Source organism: Schistocerca nitens, chromosome 3, assembly GCF_023898315.1.
Source record: "Schistocerca nitens isolate TAMUIC-IGC-003100 chromosome 3, iqSchNite1.1, whole genome shotgun sequence".
In the NCBI taxonomy this organism is placed as follows: Eukaryota; Metazoa; Arthropoda; class Insecta; order Orthoptera; family Acrididae; genus Schistocerca; species Schistocerca nitens.
Window position 1 is genome coordinate 270,551,046 of NC_064616.1, and position 19,577 is coordinate 270,570,622.

The 19,577-nt window shown below is 44.5% G+C and overlaps 1 protein-coding gene across 1 annotated transcript in view; it reads left to right on the forward strand.

Moving 5' to 3' along the window:
- The first annotated feature begins 11,218 nt into the window (after positions 1-11,218).
- LOC126249174 (probable glutamate receptor) overlaps positions 11,219-19,577 on the forward strand; it is a 244,640-nt gene continuing 236,281 nt past the window's right edge. Inside the window, exon 1 of the mRNA XM_049950830.1 lies at positions 11,219-11,294. The gene's annotated coding sequence lies outside the window, so the exon portion shown is untranslated. The remainder of the gene's footprint in view (positions 11,295-19,577) is intronic.

Here is a 19,577-nt window from a genome sequence, read left to right on the forward strand (position 1 = left end):
CTCAGAATCACAAGTGGAAATGAAAGATGTACTGGATAGAGTTAAGAGAGAAAGTGAGAAACTTGGATTGTCATTTAATAAGGGAAAGACTAACAAGAAGAGGCCGCCAATTGTGAAATTCAGATTCGATTCATACTGCGCATAATAAAAGCTCATGGCCAGAGGTGTAATGTGGCAAAGCACCAAGATGCACTTCTCAGCCGTTGTCGAGAAAATCGACAGTTAAAAGGAACCGTTGCGGTGAAATTCTCTCTACGATTAATAGTTTTCTACAGCGTCGTGGCGCAGCGGTAAGTGCTTGGGTTTGTAATTCGACGGTCGCCGAAATGAATCTCGCGCCATGCAACTTTTTTTTATTACTAGTTTTTCGTAATTGAAATGTACACAGACACACACACACACACACACACACACACACACACACACACACACACACAACAACACATTGACACCGGTGTGTCAGACCCACCATACTTGCTCCGGACACTGCGAGAGGGCTGTACAAGCAATGATCACACGCACGGCACAGCGGACACACCAGGAACCGCGGTGTTGGCCGTCGAATGGCGCTAGCTGCGCAGCATTTGTGCACCGCCGCCGTCAGTGTCAGCCAGTTTGCCGTGGCATACGGAGCTCCATCGCAGTCTTTAACACTGGTAGCATGCCGCGACAGCGTGGACGTGAACCGTATGTGCAGTTGACGGACTTTGAGCGAGGGCGTATAGTGGGCATGCGGGAGGCCGGGTGGACGTACCGCCGAATTGCTCAACACGTGGGGCGTGAGGTCTCCACAGTACATCGATGTTGTCGCCAGTGGTCGGCGGAAGGTGCACGTGCCCGTCGACCTGGGACCGGACCGCAGCGACGCACTGATGCACGCCAAGACCGTAGGATCCTACGCAGTGCCGTAGGGGACCGCACCGCCACTTCCCAGCAAATTAGGGACACTGTTGCTCCTGGGGTATCGGCGAGGACCATTCGCAACCGTCTCCATGAAGCTGGGCTACGGTCCCGCACACCGTTAGGCCGTCTTCCGCTCACGCCCCAACATCGTGCAGCCCGCCTCCAGTGGTGTCGCGACAGGCGTGAATGGAGGGACGAATGGAGACGTGTCGTCTTCAGCGATGAGAGTCGCTTCTGCCTTGGTGCCAATGATGGTCGTATGCGTGTTTGGCGCCGTGCAGGTGAGCGCCACAATCAGGACTGCATACGACCGAGGCACACAGGGCCAACACCCGGCATCATGGTGTGGGGAGCGATCTCCTACACTGGCCGTACACCACTGGTGATCGTCGAGGGGACACTGAATAGTGCACGGTACATCCAAACCGTCATCGAACCCATCGTTCTACCATTCCTAGACCGGCAAGGGAACTTGCTGTTCCAACAGGACAATGCACGTCCGCATGTATCCCGTGCCACCCAACGTGCTCTAGAAGGTGTAAGTCAACTACCCTGGCCAGCAAGATCTCCGGATCTGTCCCCCATTGAGCATGTTTGGGACTGGATGAAGCGTCGTCTCACGCGGTCTGCACGTCCAGCACGAACGCTGGTCCAACTGAAGCACCAGGTGGAAATGGCATGGCAAGCCGTTCCACAGGACTACATCCAGCATCTCTACGATCGTCTCCATGGGAGAATAGCAGCCTGCATTGCTGCGAAAGGTGGATATACACTGTACTAGTGCCGACATTGTGCATGCTCTGTTGCCTGTGTCTATGTGCCTGTGGTTCTGTCAGTGTGATCATGTGATGTATCTGACCCCAGGAATGTGTCAATAAAGTTTCCCCTTCCTGGGACAATGAATTCACGGTGTTCTTATTTCAATTTCCGGGAGTGTACACTCCTGGAAATTGAAATAAGAACACCGTGAATGGGGGACAGATCCGGAGATCTTGCTGGCCAGGGTAGTTGACTTACACCTTCTAGAGCACGTTGGGTGGCACGGGATACATGCGGACGTGCATTGTCCTGTTGGAACAGCAAGTTCCCTTGCCGGTCTAGGAATGGTAGAACGATGGGTTCGATGACGGTTTGGATGTACCGTGCACTATTCAGTGTCCCCTCGACGATCATCAGTGGTGTACGGCCAGTGTAGGAGATCGCTCCCCACACCATGATGCCGGGTGTTGGCCCTGTGTGCCTCGGTCGTATGCAGTCCTGATTGTGGCGCTCACCTGCACGGCGCCAAACACGCATACGACCATCATTGGCACCAAGGCAGAAGCGACTCTCATCGCTGAAGACGACACGTCTCCATTCGTCCCTCCATTCACGCCTGTCGCGACACCACTGGAGGCGGGCTGCACGATGTTGGGGCGTGAGCGGAAGACGGCCTAACGGTGTGCGGGATCGTAGCCCAGCTTTATGGAGACGGTTTCGAATGGTCCTCGCCGATACCCCAGGAGCAACAGTGTCCCTAATTTGCTGGGAAGTGGCGGTGCGGTCCCCTACGGCACTGCGTAGGATCCTACGGTCTTGGCGTGCATCAGTGCGTCGCTGCGGTCCGGTCCCAGGTCGACGGGCACGTGCACCTTCCGCCGACCACTGGCGACAACATCGATGTACTGTGGAGACCTCAGGCCCCACGTGTTGAGCAATTCGGCGGTACATCCACCCGGCCTCCCGCATGCCCACTATACGCCCTCGCTCAAAGTCCGTCAACTGCACATACGGTTCAAGTCCACGTTGTCGCGGCATGCTACCAGTGTTAAAGACTGCGATGGAGCTCCGTATGCCACAGCAAACTGGCTGACACTGACGGCGGCGGTGCACAAATGCTGCGCAGCTTGCGCCATTCGACGGCCAACACCGCGGTTCCTGGTGTGTCCGCTGTGCCGTGCGTGTGATCATTGCTTGTACAGCCCTCTCGCAGAGTCCGGAGCAAGTATGGTGGGTCTGACACACCGGTGTCAATGTGTTCTTTTTTCCATTTCCAGGAGTATATATATATATATATATATATATATATATATATATATATATATGTGTGTGTGTGTGTGTGTGTGTCTGTGTACATTTCAATTACGAAAAACTAATAAGAAAAAAAAGTTGCATGGCGCGATATTCATTCCGGCGACCGTCGAATTACAAACCCAAGCACTTACCGCTGCGCCACGACGCTGTAGAAAACTATTAATCGTAGAGAGAATTTCACCGCAACGGTTCCTTTTCACTGTCGATTTTCTCGACAACGGCTGAGAAGTGCATCTTGGTGCTTTGCCACATTACACCTCTGGCCACGAGCTTTTATTATGCGCAGTATGAATCGAATCTGAATTTCACAATTGGCGGCCTCTTCTTGTTAGTCTTTCCCCTATTAAATGACAATCCAAGTTTCTCACTTTCTCTCTTAACTCTATCCAGTACATCTTTCATTTCCACTTGTGATTCTGAGGACGACGTGGTGCCATCAGCAAATATTAAATTACTGACTCTTCGTCCTCCAATTCGGATGCCACCAGTCCAGCCATGAAGACTTTTTCTCAAAACATTTTCTCCATAGATGTTAAATAGAGTCGGTAATAAGTTGTTGAAAGTCGTTTGTCGTGGAAAAATAATACTTGTAATAAAACACAATATCACAAATAATATTCAAGTGGATACAATTATTGAAAAGTTTGGTATACACTCGCACATAATTAACAATTAGTGACCAGAAGTAGCTGGAGTATCGCACGAACCAGAGTGATAGTTATCATAGGAACATGGAAAGCAGAATACAGCACGACATCGAGCACATCTGTTAAACGAAGCGTTTTTACAAGAACAATTGTCTTTTTAAATTATTTGTTGGGAAACACACCTGATTGACATATTGGCAAAAATCGGAGTAGACAATTGGTGGTGGACGATGGATTTGATTTTTATACAATCGTCTCTGGAGTTGATGTCACGGTTTCGCTCGATTAAAAAAGCACAATTTTGAAGGCGCTTGCTCAAATTTCTTACCTGCCGGTAAAAATACACGGCACACGGTTGGACGAGAGGAGTGCACTTTGGAGAAATGACTTTTATAGTGCACGTTGGTAACTTCTTATCGTCCTGGAACATCTCATCTCATCGTATAACGCCGGGTTCGTTTGCCCACCCCAAGAGTCGATCAGAAGGAGAAATTCTTTCTTTTGTACGTATGGTTGCAAAGCATTACGCAATAAGTCCATGAACAAACCCATTGTTAGTTTACCGGATTTGGAGGATGTAAAACTACGTTGGAAACGTTGGTATACTTCTTGGCGTACTCGTCGATTGTCTTCTGTACTCTGGGTCCAAACGTCCCTGTGGACTCTTGGAGGCATACGAAAACAAGAGGCAAGACTCGTCCAGACATCGTGATTGAATATTGTGCCGTATACGAATGCGTCACCTTGTTTATGTCGTGTCGGGTTACCATGACAGCCTTTGACCCTTTTTCGGCGAGAGTTCTGTTGAACGTGGACTGGTACTGGCACCCTGACAAACAAAATATAAAAATATCGTTTATATAAGAAACATACGAAATCTGTTTTGTCTATCATATATCAGATTATCATATTCTATCATCATGTCATATGAAATTTGTGAACAGCTCTTTACGTATCTGTTTGATCAGTATTAATTATGAAATCTCTGTCGAAGTTAGTTATCAACGTTCGCGTCTGGATCCGAAATGTGTCCGCTGCGGCCAAAATTTCGTCTTAGGTAGCCGTCTCTTTCCGGGAAACAAATTTTGTGATTTTCCGTTGCCGAATCCCATACTTCTTTTTAAATTCGGTGACCCACGTTTCTGAAGCTTTGAAGTTGAAATCTGGGAACTGACTTGCAGCGCCCAAGGCCCACTGCTGCAGGTTTCTGGTAGTAACTTGTTGGAAGTTTTGTCGAGCTTCTAGAAAGCGATCATGCACCCATGAATCGATGGTACAATTTGCTACCGCTACGTTTGATTTGCTCTTCCCACCTGGATAAATAGCCCATATTTGTCAAACGAGAGCACCCCTTTTTTGTAGAGTTTTGAGACTCCAGCCTGGATGTTCTTTGGCCAGATTGACAGCTCTAATTTTGTAATCCAGAGAAATATAGTCGTACCGTCTTTTTTTTTTCTTCTCGTCCGACTCGTATTCGTCTGATGATTCGTTGGCAATGGGACTCGTTTCAACGTCTTCGTAGGCATTATTATCGTCGATTTCATTAATGTCTATCAGTTCCTCATCATGAACGAGGGTTTTTTCGGCGAGCATTTGCAGCGTATTCTGGAACATTTCTTCCCCAATTACCATGGCTTCTTCGTTGATTGATGATGACGGTTCTGCTACGATGCGATTACTGTTACGAAGGAGGCTTTCAAAATACACCAACGCATCTTTCAAGTGTTGTTTCGCCACTTCACTGTGTATAGAATCTTCTTCGATCACATCACTTTCATACGAAGGGTCCGGATCGCTCTCCAATTGCACCGCCTCCATTTTTCCGTTTGTTTAACAGGGTGTACCGAAGCTCTCACGTAAGCACTGATTTTCGACGACGTTATAAGTTGCGCTAGGGACCGCACCTACCTTCTTTCGAAGTTAGCAGGCAACTACGCTGTTATGCGGCGGCTCGTTTCGGCCCATTCAACATCTGTCCTTCAAGTGTAATGAGCGAGTAACGGAGTTTATATTTCATACCTGCCACAGCAAATTTGTGTTCGTGGGGTCTATATTCTAATTCGAACGTTTGACTTACACTATACGTATTCGTTTCGGAGTATCGTTTCTACGTCTTCATTAACTATATGTGGGAAACATTATGAAGACAATAACATTTTTGAAATACAACTTTGTTTGCGGAAGACATAATGATGTTCGAAGCCGCCAGTATTTCCACGACAAACGACTTTCAACAACTTATTATATGCATAATTGTTGCAACTGATTTCCGGGAATTTTATATATATACAGGGCAATTACAAATGATTGAAGCGATTTCATAAATTCACTGTAGCTCCATTCATTGACATATAGTCACGACACACTACAAATACATAGAAAAACTCGAAGTTTTGTTCGGCTGAAGCCGCACTTCAGGTTTCTGTCGCCAGAGGGCTCGAGAGCGCAGTGAGACAAAATGGCGACAGGAGCCAAGAAAGCGTATGTCGTGCTTGAAATGCACTCACATCAGTCAGTCATAACAGTGCAACGACACTTCAGGACGAAGTTCAACAAAGATCCACCAACTGCTAACGCCATTCGGCGATGGTATGCGCAGTTTAAAGCTTCTGGATGCCTCTGTAAGGGGAAATCAACGGGTCGGCCTGCAGTGAGCGAAGAAACGGTTGAACGCGTGCGGGCAAGTTTCACGCGTAGCCCGCGGAAGTCGACGAATAAAGCAAGCACGGAGCTAAACGTACCACAGCCGACGGTTTGGAAAATCTTACGGAAAAGGCTAAAGCAGAAGCCTTACCGTGTGCAATTGCTACAAGCCCTGACACCCGATGACAAAGTCAAACGCTTTGAATTTTCGGCGCGGTTGCAAAAGCTCATGGAAGAGGATGCGTTCAGTGCGAAACTTGTTTTCAGTGATGAAGCAACATTTTTTCTTAATGGTGAAGTGAACAGACACAATGTGCGAATCTGGGCGGTACAGAATCCTCACGAATTCGTGCAGCAAATTCGCAATTCACCAAAAGTTAACGTGTTTTGTGCAATCTCACGGTTTAAAGTTTACGGCCCCTTTTTCTTCTGCGAAAAAAACGATACAGGACACGTGCATCTGGACATGCTGGAAAATTGGCTCATGCCACAACTGGAGACCGACAGCGCCGACTTCATCTTTCAACAGGATGGTGCTCCACCGCACTTCCATCATGATGTTCGGCATTTCTTAAACAGGAGGTTGGAAAAGCGATGGATCGGTCGTGGTGGAGATCATGATCAGCAATTCATGTCATGGCCTCCACGCTCTCCCGACTTAACCCCATGCGATTTCTTTCTGTGGGGTTATGTGAAAGATTCAGTGTTTAAACCTCCTCTACCAAGAAACGTGCCAGAACTGCGAGCTCGCATCAACGATGCTTTCGAACTCATTGATGGGGACAAGCTGCGCCGAGTGTGGGAGGAACTTTATTATCGGCTTGATGTCTGCCGAATCACTAAAGGGGCACATATCGAACATTTGTGAATGCCTAAAAAAACTTTTTGAGTTTTTGTATGTGTGTGCAAAGCATTGTGATAATATCTCAGATCATAAAGTTATTGTAGAGCTGTGAAATCGCTTCAATCATTTGTAATAACCCTATATATATATATATATATATATATATATATATATATATATATATATATTAGAATTACAAAAAACAAATACTAAAAAAAAGGCTGCATGGCGCGAGATTCGATCCAGCGACCTTCGGATTACGAACCCCAGTGCTTACCACTTCGCCACGACGCTGTAGAAAATTAATGATCGTAGAGAGTATTTCACCGCGACGGTTTCTTTTAACTGTCGATTTTCTCGACAACGGCTGAGAAGTGCATCTTGGTACTTTGCCACATTACAACTCTGGCCATGAGCTTTTATTATGCGCAGTATGAATCGAATCTGAATTTCACAATTGGCGGCCTCCCCTTGTAAGATCATGATAAGTGAAAGAAGTGAGTGGCTACCAGCTACGGATCTACTGTCAGGATGTGGAGAAGTTGATAACTTTGTCTACCTGGACTCAGTGGTTCAGGAAGAGAGTGGCTCTACATAGGAAATACAATGTAGAATTGTTCTGGGAAGGGAGCTGCATCGAAACTGACACTAATTTGGAAAGACCGAGCCCTAACCAGACGTACCAAATTAAGAGCGCTGAAATCTCTGGTATTTCTAGCTTTCCTTTATGGCGCTGTAACATGGACAATAACTGAACAGCAAAAGAATTGATGCTTTTGAGATGTGGACATATAGGAGGTTTCCAGAATGAGTTTTTCACTCTGCAGCGGAGTGTGCGCTGGTATGAAACTTCCTGACAGATTAAAACTGTGTGCCGGACAGAGACTCGAACTCGGGACCTTTGCCTTTCGCGGGCAAGTGCTCTACCAACTTTTTTTTTAAAATCTCATTTTGTTCGTTTTCGTTCGTTGCATCTGCTGATGGCGGACGTCGCAAGACACCCGTTTCAGTTCGTTGTTGATCCACGAACTCAGTTTTTTTTTATTAGAGAGGGGAGCTAACCCTCTGACCAAACACGCTGAGTTACCGTGCCGGCAAAAAACCAACTGAGCTACCCAAGCACGACTCACGACCCGTCTTCACAGCTTCAGTTCTGCCAGTACCTCGTCTCCTACCTTCCAAACTTCACAGAAGCTCTTCTGCGAACCTTGCAGAACTAGCACTCCTGGAAGAAAGGATATTGCGGAGACATGGCTTAGCCACAGCCTAGAGGATGTTTCATATCAGCGCACACTCCACTGCAGAGTGAAAATCTCATTTTGGAAACATACCCTAGGCTGTAGCTAAGCCATGTCTCCGCAATATCCTTTCTTCCAGCATTGTTAGTTCTGCAAGGTTCGCAGAAGAGCTTCTGTGAAGTTTGGAAGGCAGGAGACGAGGTACTGGCAGAATGGAAGCTGTGAGGACGGGTTGTGAGTCGTGCTTGGGTAGCTCAGTTGGTAGAGCACTTGCCTGCGAAAGGCAAAGGTCCCGAGTTCGAGTCTCGGTCCGGCACACATATTTAATCTGTCAGGAAATTTTATATAGGAGGTTGCTGAGAATGTCATGGATGGACAAATAGACCAAATAACTCTATGCTTCAAGAACTCAGGGTGGAGAAGGGGTTGTGTGGTATTGGTTTCCATCGAATCCTGCAGTTCTTTGGCCACATAGTTCGAGAGAGGAGGATAACTTGGAAAAGATGATAGTCCAAAGCAAAATCGAACGGAAGAGATTGCAGGGAAGACCACCGAGACGATGGATGGAGCAGATAAAGGAGAAGACACATGAAACATTGGGGCCTGCTACTTTGAGATGCAGAAGACCGGAAAAAATGGAAGGAGACAGTTAAGAGGATTGTGTGATGGGTCACCAACTTTCAGGTAGAAAAGACCAAGTGTTTATGATGAAAGTTATTTTGTTCTCACTCTGCACGTAGTGACATTACAGTTACATTAAAAGGTCCACGCAAAACACAGACTGAGGACTGATTGCACTCTTTATTTAAAACCATTTATAGAGTAGAATGTAATAAACATATGGGTGGAATTCTGATGGAGAAATGGAAATAAATGTTATTTTAGTTGGCCTTTGTAATAAACAAATGGGGTAGTCCATCTGTAAGTTAAGAGAAAACTGGCTGTGTTTTTCTAAAAAAAGAAACCGCACCATACATCAGTTAACTATAGCATTCAAAACTCGATGACGAAATGTGTATAATGTAAACAGAAAGTGGAGGGGGCAGAGGAACTATTGAGGTTAACAGGATCGGGACTTTATGTAGAATGAGCAGCGACGAGTGACAGTGTGTGCTGGATCGGGATTCGACCTCAGGATTTCCTGCTTACTACACAATTGCGTTAACGACTGCGCCACCCAGACACAGTGTTGATCGTAACTGTGCGGACTATAATGGAACGCCTTTCGGCCGACTCTCTCCGTAGTCCCTGCCCATATTCTCCATGCTCCTAATTTGAGATCCCCCCATTCATATAAAATGGGTATAAAATTTTGACCTGTCAGTAACTACTCGATTTTATCTAAAATGCATGTAAGATACTATGTCACATAAGAATATAATTACATCTGGACCTGAGAAAGGGAGAAATGTTAAATAGACAGATGATGTTTGTTTCAGGAAGATAACGTGTACTGTATTTTTTTACTGCCATGTGCCGTATTGCTCTTGTTCTCTGATAGGCGTAACTGTTGCTTACTAATGATCGGTTATAGAACTTGACTGTCGCAAATTGATAGACAGCGTCTGAGTGCATAAGATAATGCTACGTGTCTAGGGATCGTTTGAAGCCGGTTCGCCGGCCGCGGTGGTCTCGCGGTTCTAGGCGCGCAGTCCGGAACCGTGCGACTGCTACGGTCGCAGGTTCGAATCCTGCCTCGGGCATGGATGTGTGTGATGTCCTTAGGTTAGTTAGGTTTAAGTAGTAGGGGACTGATGACCTCAGCAGTTAAGTCCTATAGTGCTCAGAGCCATTTGAACCATTTTTGAACTAAATTTAAGATAGCACAGTGAGTTACCACGGCCCACTGTAAAAAAAATAACGTCGACGTAGAGGAATGAAAATGTTAATGCACAAAAACCGAAGATAAAGATTTTCTAGGAAAGGGATTATCAAGTAGGTAGTTTCAAGTAGTAGCTAAACAGGCAACTACACTACACATTCTATCAAATTCAAATCATTTTCAGTTTATACTACGTCTTTGACGGCAGTGAAATGTTTCTCAAGGTACAGTATAAGTTTTATTTTGCAAGTGAATTTCCATTTCAATGTTAGTGTAGAAATTTATTACCAAATATTGCAAAAATTTCTTGTTTTTGCAAGACACTGTTTACTACATTTAAGAAGCACTGAGATAGTACCTTTCTCTATTTTGTAGCATAAATTTCACGTGTATGTCATATACGACACAGTGGATTTGTATTTCGTAAAAACGTTTGTTCATTTGTGCATATTCAGCAGTAATTTGCTGTCAGTTTTGGCAAATTCCGGTGTTATTGTACGATAATAAGTGAAGTAACTATAATAATAACAACTAAAAAAACGTTAATAACGGTGATAAGGAAAGTTGGCTGAAAGTAAAGTAAACAAACATTATTCCGTAGTGTCAGAATAAGAGATGCTTAATGAGCTGGAGAAGCCACTCGACTTCCTTCCACGAAGCTCCAGATTTAACTTCACGAGAGCAGCTCTTTGCACTGTGTGCAGCGGGGAAAGTATTGACTTTGTCTTTGTGAGCAGATTACAGACACGCGCAACAGTGTTTCAGGGCTTGCGGGTTGGCTAACGAAGCGGTTCGAATTTTTGCATCGATCACGCATGCGGTGCGTGGCGGATGGTGAGAAGCCATTACTGCGGCAAAGATGTAGCTGCCGATACCCACTGGGGGTGCATTAGGTACCGGCATTTGCTTTTAACGTATCACGCTGTTCGGACCCCAGTGGCTGATCTTTGGTTTAAAAAGCCGCGGGTAAGTGCAAAGACCTCGCACATCGTGGCCACAACTGTTGCTGTGTTGAGAAAGGCCACACCTCTTCTATTATCAGCGGGATAAACCGAAAGGGCCACCGAGATATTCGTAGCTGAGTCGCTCGTGAATTTGAAGAACAGTCTGCTAGCAACCGAGGGGTAAGTTCTGATCCACAGGTAAATATTTATTTTCTGTAGATTATTGCGGATATTGAGAAAGAGATATATGTTCATTTGGAATAAGTGAATTATTCTGTTGGAGTAACATAGAATTACGTATTTCTTGAAAATTTTGAAAAGCATATTTATTGCTTTTAATGAATTCTTCTGCCAGATTCCATTTTTTCAATTTTTAAGTTGAAGATAAACTAAACATTTAATTTATTTAATACACACAGTCGTGGTCGCTATAGCTTGTTACTTTTTATTTATGGATGACCGGTTTCGATCTACTACAGAAATCATCATCAGATCTACTTTCCTTGGTAATAGCAGACCAGTCAGTACCCCCCCCCCCCCCCCCCCCCCCACTGGTAGTAAACTTTACTGAAAATGTATTGATATTGTCAAGCGTGTGCTAGAGGATACTTTCAGGTTATCGAACCTACTTACACATCAGTATGCCTTTAAAAAGTATTTTGTTGATATAAGTCAACAGCGAATAAATACTTTTATATTTTTAGATTGGGCGACGCGCGTTCTGGAAAATGTGTTTGTATTGCCAGGGTTAAAGCTGAGGGACCTGCTATATAAGTAATTAATATGTAGCACTATAATTTATGGGAAATTCACAATATTAACAAGTGTGTTATCATTTTAGCATCTAGTTAGCCAGAAACGTTGCAGTCAGTTTGAAACGTTGTAGTTAGATTTATATCTGTATTATAAGGGATATAAGGCTGTAGTGCACATACGGTATCCACGGCTCTTTCGTTGCATGCTGCCGTTGGCAATACGTTATCGTTATCGTTGTTAGTAATGTCAGGTGATAGTATGTGCTAGCCAATGAGAGTCGCTCACTATTATAATCCGGGTTGTCACTTATATTTGTCTGTTTTTGGCGTATATGTCACGATTACGAAGGTTGTGGTTGGGTTGGGACCTGAGAGGTCCTCCAATAATAAAAAAAAGAAGTTCTCATCAATGAACTTTGAAACATGTCATGGAACACACACGCAGAGAACTACTGACGAATAAACGACGAAAAAAGAGAATGAAAAAGTTGTTAGCGGCACTGCTTCTAGATCGTGGCGTCCCAGGTTCGATTCCCAGCCAGGTCGGAGATTTTCTTTGTTCGGAGAGTGTGTGTCGTATCGTCGTAAGCATTTCATCTTATCTTCATCGACGAGCATGTCGCCAAAGTTCTTTCTATTGAAATAATGCACCAGGTGGCCGAACAAACTCAGAAGAGCTCTCCCTGTCAATCATGCCACACAATCACTGCACCTTAACTGTTATAGCTGACTATTCACTTTTATTACTGACCGAGTTACCCAGATCTGTGGATGTTAGGTTCACACTGAATCAAAACACTTCGCTTCCCGCGTGCTGTAAACATAACTACATCTGCGTCGTGAGTCTCGGTCTGCATGCAGAACCTACGTAACGCCAACAGTTTCCTCACCTTCCGCTAGGTGTCACTACCTACCGTAGAACGTTTCAGCGCCCTGCGGCGTCGGTTATTGCAGTCAGTCGTTGTTTCCCTAACGACTGCAGTCGAGGAACAGCAAAAACTCAAAAAGGTGTCGACACAACACTGTGCAAGGGGCTGTTTTTATTTGTTTATGCGCGTCCTTGTCTACCTTGAGTCGATCCTATTTCAATGTTAACAGAATGTCCTTCGAAGCACTGAAATAGTACAGGGTAGGGCAAATAAAAGTGGCCTGGTCGAGTGGATACGATTGGATGTGAATGTACGCATATAAACACACCCGTGAAGCGCACATCACGTGTACACCCGCCACGTAATCCATACCGGTTCAAAGCGTAAGGCTGGCTGTGTCAGTTTGAGTGCAATAGTGCTAAGGGGACGATGGTACTCACAGTGGAACAGCGGGTGTTGATTTGTTTTGAACAAGTCCAAAAACATTCTGAAACATGGCGGCAGTTCACCAGAAAATGCTTCAGAGTTCTACCAACTCAACCCAACACATGTCGCAAGAAACCGGCATATCACATCGATGATGCGGGCGAATACCTGCACACGTACTCCTACCGAGTGTCTGTTGTTCATGCATTAAATCCAGCAGACGCTCTCAGCGCATCCAGTTTTGTGAATGGCGTTTCACTGAGGCAGCAATGAATGACTTGGACTTGCATCTGTTCCTTATGTCTGATGAAGCTTGGTTTCACCTGAATGATTATGAATCACAGATTCTGGCCAACAGAGAATCAGCTTAACTTCCACGAAACGCCATTGCATGATCAGAAGTTTGGTATTTGGTGTGCAGTGTCTGCAAGCCGCATTATCGGTCCCATCTTCCTTCATCAGACGTTGACTTCGGCGCGCTAGATTGCCAACATTTTGAAACCATTTGTGGCAGCATTAATGGAGGAGAAAAAGACCTACAGTTACTTCCATCAGGATGGGGCAACTGCCCATACAGCGGGCGGAATCTTGGAGCACGCTTACACAAATTTCATGCCTGGCAGAGTTGTTGGCAGAGGTCACTCTGTTCACGGCCCTAGGTCACCTGATCTGTCAGTGTGCCATTACTTTGTGTGGGGAGACTTCAAGTCTAAGGTACACCGCAACAACCCTCACAGCCTTCAATAACTGCAGCAGAACATTTCGAGTGAGACTGCAGCATTTCAAGCAATCCAGATTCCAACCAGGGCCCAAAAGCGCCAAGAGACGAGTGGTGTTCACTTTCACCATTTGCTATAGTCAGGTTAGTGATGTATTTCCTTTCCTCTGTTTTTCTTTTTCTGTGTACCCAGCAACTCTGTTCTCCAGGTCACTTTTATTTGCCCCACCATGAACTTTCCACTATTTTGTAGCACTAGTTTCACATGTGTGTCGTATATGAGACAACGGATTTGTTCATTTGCACGTTTTCAGCAATAATTTGCTATCAGTTTTGGCAGATCCTGGTGTTACTCGGTGATAATAAGTGAATAACTATAAGAACAACAATAAATAATGATAATAATATTAATAATAATGGAATAATGATTTGATTGAATGTAAAATAAAATAACTTTTTTCTTCGTGTCAGAAGATGAGATGCTTCATAAGCTGGAAACGCCATACAACTTTGATGGGAACCAAACAGAACATGATGAAATGTGAAGCTTTGATGAGGATGATGAGACCTTTGTTGCACGTACAGACACAGCATATGTGGTATTGCCGTCTGATGACGACTCGAACGTGACAGATTCAATATCACTTCTGCCCAACGACGAAGTTGTTCTCCTTAGCGTCACACAGATGTGTCTGAGCCCCTGCCATTTGCTCATTTTTCAAGAAGCAGTCTGGGAATGCAAAGTCTATCAACCATACCAGTACTTCATAAAATACATCACAGCAAGGATTTTTGAATTGATCTCCATATACACAAACCACCTTACATTCATACATACTGGAAAAATCACTGAACACAACAGCTGAACACAAAATCTGAAGAAATAAAGATACTTTTCGGAATATCTATTAAGATGTCATATCTTGTACTATTCTAGAGTGCAAAAGTACTTGTTTTGGGTATCAGAGCCCATGATATGTGTACAAAAAGTCACTGCTCGCCTAATAGATCTATGTTTAGCTGAAAAGTTGTAGAAGATACGGCCAGGACCAGTTCGAGAACACTTTTTCACACAAGTGACATTGTAGTTTGGCGCCTCCCTTCCCCCCACCCCCGCCAGCCCCTACGCCCTTTACCTCGTTGTGATGTGTGCTGTATACAAGTCTTGCTCTTGGTTGACACTGGCATCCCTCCCATTTTGGGTCCCCAAGCGACAGCTTGTGTCGCTTGGGCCTTAAGCTGGCCCTGGAGACGCCCCATACGGAAACTGTAAAATCTGGCTGCTTTTAGAATCCAAGGGAATTGAAAGTATCCATAGGTGAGAAGATTGTTCCATCCTGGGAACAAACTACAATGAGACAGTATATCCGTGACAAACGAAATCCATGTAATTTGAAAAATTCCATTTGTATGTCACGAAATGGACTTCTTTTGGATTTCTTTATGTGCGGTGGAAATATTGATGCAGCACTAGAATGTTTTGATTTTTAATTATTGGAGGCAAAGTTGTGATGAAATTGGCAAATACATTACCTGCAGGTTCTATTATTTATATGGAGAGATACTTGCATCCACTGAGCTGTTAGACACTCCACTCAGAGCTAGGTTGTAAGGCAGCTGGAACCATACAACTAAGCTGAACTTCAAGGCGGTGAAAGCTACAGCCTCACAATGAAATGAGAAAGGCAGGCCTTGGTGCAATTGACCAGTTCATACGGGGAGACTGACTAATTTCTGTTGTCAAATGGTATGACAGCAAACAAGTATTCCTTACTTCGTCTGCAGAATGCAAAATTCCTATGGGACAAGGCAGGCAGTGGTCAAAGAAAGAGAGAAAGTAAATCATCATCAAGGCACCACAAATCGATGAAAGTTACAACAAAAATATGGGAGCAGTCGATTTATTTGAGCGCGTCATTACAGCATGCAGGCAAACTGCAAAAACTACGAGGGTCACTCCAAAAGAAACGCACACTATTTTTGTAAAAATAGTTTTCATTCTGCATTTGTGAAAGTTTTACAGTGTGTAGATACATCCTTCCTGCTTGTTTTCAGACTTAGTTCAACCTGCTCCCGTGAGTGGCGCCATCACAGCATGTCTTCAAGATGGCTGTTACACTTGACGTTCGTCAGAAACAACGTGCTGTCATAGAATTCCTTTGCTGTGAAAACGAGACAGTGGGGAACATCCACAAGAGGTTGAAAAAGCTATATGGAGATGCTGCTGTCGACCGCAGTACAATTAGTCGGTGGGCAAGCGGGTTACGTGATGAAAGCGGGCACCGCAATATTGAGGATTGTCCTCGCAGCGGTAGGCCTCGTACAGCACACACTCCAGACAATGTGCAGAGAGTTACCGAATTGGTGACTGCTGACAGACGCATCACAGTCAACGAATTGTCACGCTACGTTGGGATAGCGGAAGGAAGTCTTTGCAGAATACTGAAATTGTTGGCCTCAAAAAAGTTTTGTGCCAGGTGGGTTCCCAGGATGTTGACAGATGCTCACAAAGAAACAAGAAAAACGGTAATCAGCGTACTTTTGGAACTGTACGAGAATGGTGGAGTTGGATTTCTTGGAAGAATTGTGACAGGTGGTGAAACATGGCTCCATCATTTTTCACCAGAGACGAAGAGGCAGTCAATGGAGTGGCATCATGCAAATTCACCCAATAAAATAAAAAAAAAAATTCAAAGCCACACCTTCTGCTGGAAAAGTTATGGCTACAGAGTTTTTCGATTACGAAGGACTCTTGCTTGTGGCATCATTCCAAGTGGAACCACCATAAATTCTGACGCATATGTGACGACACTGGAGAAACTTCAAGCTCGACTGAGTCGTGTTCGACCACATCACCAAAAGCAGGATGTTTTGCTGTTGCACGACAATGCACGGCCACATGTCAGTCAAAAAACCATGGAAGCGATCACAAAACTCGGATGGACAACACTGCTACACCCGCCTTACAGTCCTGACCTGGCTCCATGTGACTATCATCTCTTTGGGAAACTGAAAGATTCTCTTCGTGGAACAAGATTTGAAGATGATGACTCCCTTGTGCACGCTGCCAAACAGTGGCTCCAACAGGTTGGTCCAGAATTTTACAGTGCGGGTATACAGGCGCTGGTTCCAAGATGGCGTAAGGCAGTTGAGAGGGATGGAAATTATGTGGAGAAATGAAAATATTGTTCCTAAAGGATATATCTACACACTGTAAAACTTTCAAACATGTAGAATAAAAGATGGATTTTTTTAAAAAAATAGTGTGCATTTCTTTTGGAGCGACCCTCGTAGCAATCGGAGAGTCCGCTTAATATTACATTTTTTTTTTTTTTTCGTTTTGCCTGTGCTGCTGGATGGATTCAGTACAGGCGGAGCTGCACTGCTCTGAAAACAAACAAAGAAACAGTTCACGATTCAGGTCTCAGAGTGGCTGCTCCACGCTAAAAAAGGAGCACATGACAACACAAGAGAGTATAATAAAAAACATGTAATTACCATATCGAGCCCTCCAACAAAAAGGAAGCTCCTTGTGCCGCATCAAACTCAACAAAAAAGGAATACAGGAGCAGCACACATGCCAGAGATTGTTAGTTATGACAAGACTCATCGCTGCACAATTTCTGGGTGTGAAAGTTTAAGAGAAAGAGTCTTCTGCACAGAATGTCATGTTCAATTGTCTCTCTTGAGAAGAAAATTAAAAAAAGAATTTGCTTCAAAGCTTATCATATGATTTTACCCATAAGAATTGTGTGTCACAGATCATTCTCTGTATGCAAGTATAAATTAGTTTTTCCTGTACCATGATCCAACTGAATAATTTACTTTTGTTGGTTTCTTCTTCATAACAATTTTGTTAAATATAAAATCAGTACATTATACAACTTTATTCGTATAATTTCCTTAGTGCCAGTGTGAAGAACAAGTCAATAATTTTTAGAAACAATTACATTTTCTTAATCTTGTTGGTCAAAAAAAGTATGATAAAAATTAGATGGATTAAAATACTTTTCTACTAGTGGATCTGAATAGGACAAAGTTTTTTTTAAAAGTGATGCTTTTTGCTACTCCGCATCTTTACTTGCGACTCTTATCTTGAAGGTTCCAAGACCCCCCTCCCCCGCCACCACCCAGAGCAGTCAGGGTTGCGTTAGTAACCATGTAATCATTGTCGTAGTATTAATTACAGACATGCTTGCTCATGTCTAGACAACAAGGGCACAGAAAACTTAGCAGCTTTGACATTTGCGAGAAAAAACCTCAATTTAACTCAGCAAGAATTTTGCACTCTCGCGGACCTAATAGCGTATCTTAAAATCCTGCGCGTGAAACGAAGAGCCACGAAATTTATAGTCTTTTTCGCACTGCTATTTTTTCGAATATGTCACGATTTCGGAGGTCACCGTTACGTTATGATGTAATGGGTAAAGAGCAAAGCTCCCCTTTCTGGCCCAGACGAGCCAATCAGAACTGTGGGAGCGCAACTTCATCGTCTGCTTGGGGCGTCATTTGGATGTTGTCCGGGGGCGAGGGGGGGGGGGGGGGGGCAGGGGACTCAGCACACCGCTCTCCCGACCGTTGTTGACTTTCTTGATCTTGTAGCCGCTACTTTTCACTCAAACAGTTCCTTATTTTGCATCACGAGACTGAGTGCGCTCCATTCCAATCCTCTCATCAAGGAAAAATCTTTGGTGGGATCGGGAATCGAAGATCGCCGGCCGGAGTGGCCGTGCGGTTCTAGGCGCTGCAGTCTGGAGCCGAGTGACCACTACGAATCCTGCCTCGGGCATGGATGTGTGTGATGTCCTTAGGTTAGTTAGGTTTAATTAGTTCTAAGTTCTAGGGGACTGATGACCTCAGAAGTTAACTCGCATAGTGCTCAGAGCCATTTGAACCATTTTTGAACTCAGGTCCTGTCGGTACATATTAACCAGATACACTGCCCACCGAGCTACAGAGGTGGGCTTGGGAGTTAACAGCCCAATAAAAATTGCTAGGATTAAAGCAAAATACCATCTAATATCATTTACGAATCAGGAAATTACGCACCAGGAATGTGGTTGGCAACCTATATCAACTCGTGATTCATCGTGTTCATCATTATTCTTCACGCCAACCATCACCAGGAGCACGCAACACTAAGTGCACTTTTACCTAGGTTTCTTTCAGTGTGTGCGGTAGTGGAATTTGGAGTCATGAAGGACGAGCAGGTGATCGCTACTAATACCCACAATCCAATTAATTACCAGTGTCTTTATTCTTATCACGGCACATACATACAGGCGAGCTATTCCGGCCCTGGCTGTCTACCGACTTAAATCCGGTGCAGACGTCGCTGGCGGCGACAAGAGTACAACAGACAGCCTTGATCTGACAGGGAGAGCTTTTATCCGCTGTCAGCGGCCTTCCGTTGTCAGCTGACGCAGGAGTGTGCGTACTGGGTGCTCCAAGGCTTTTAGACTACTTTCATTAATAAAAATGAGCTAGCAGAATGGGTCGTTTAAAAACAACAACTTTACTGTACTAATTCCGATATTGTGTCAAAAGTGTGGTTCGCTTGAACACCTGACTTGTTACGCTTCATTTGCAACAGGCGACAAATAAACCGCAATGGGATATGCAGTATGATTGTTCTTGCGTTTGCACATCAGTAATCTCAACAAAACCTGTATTTATTCATTCCCACTGATGAGTT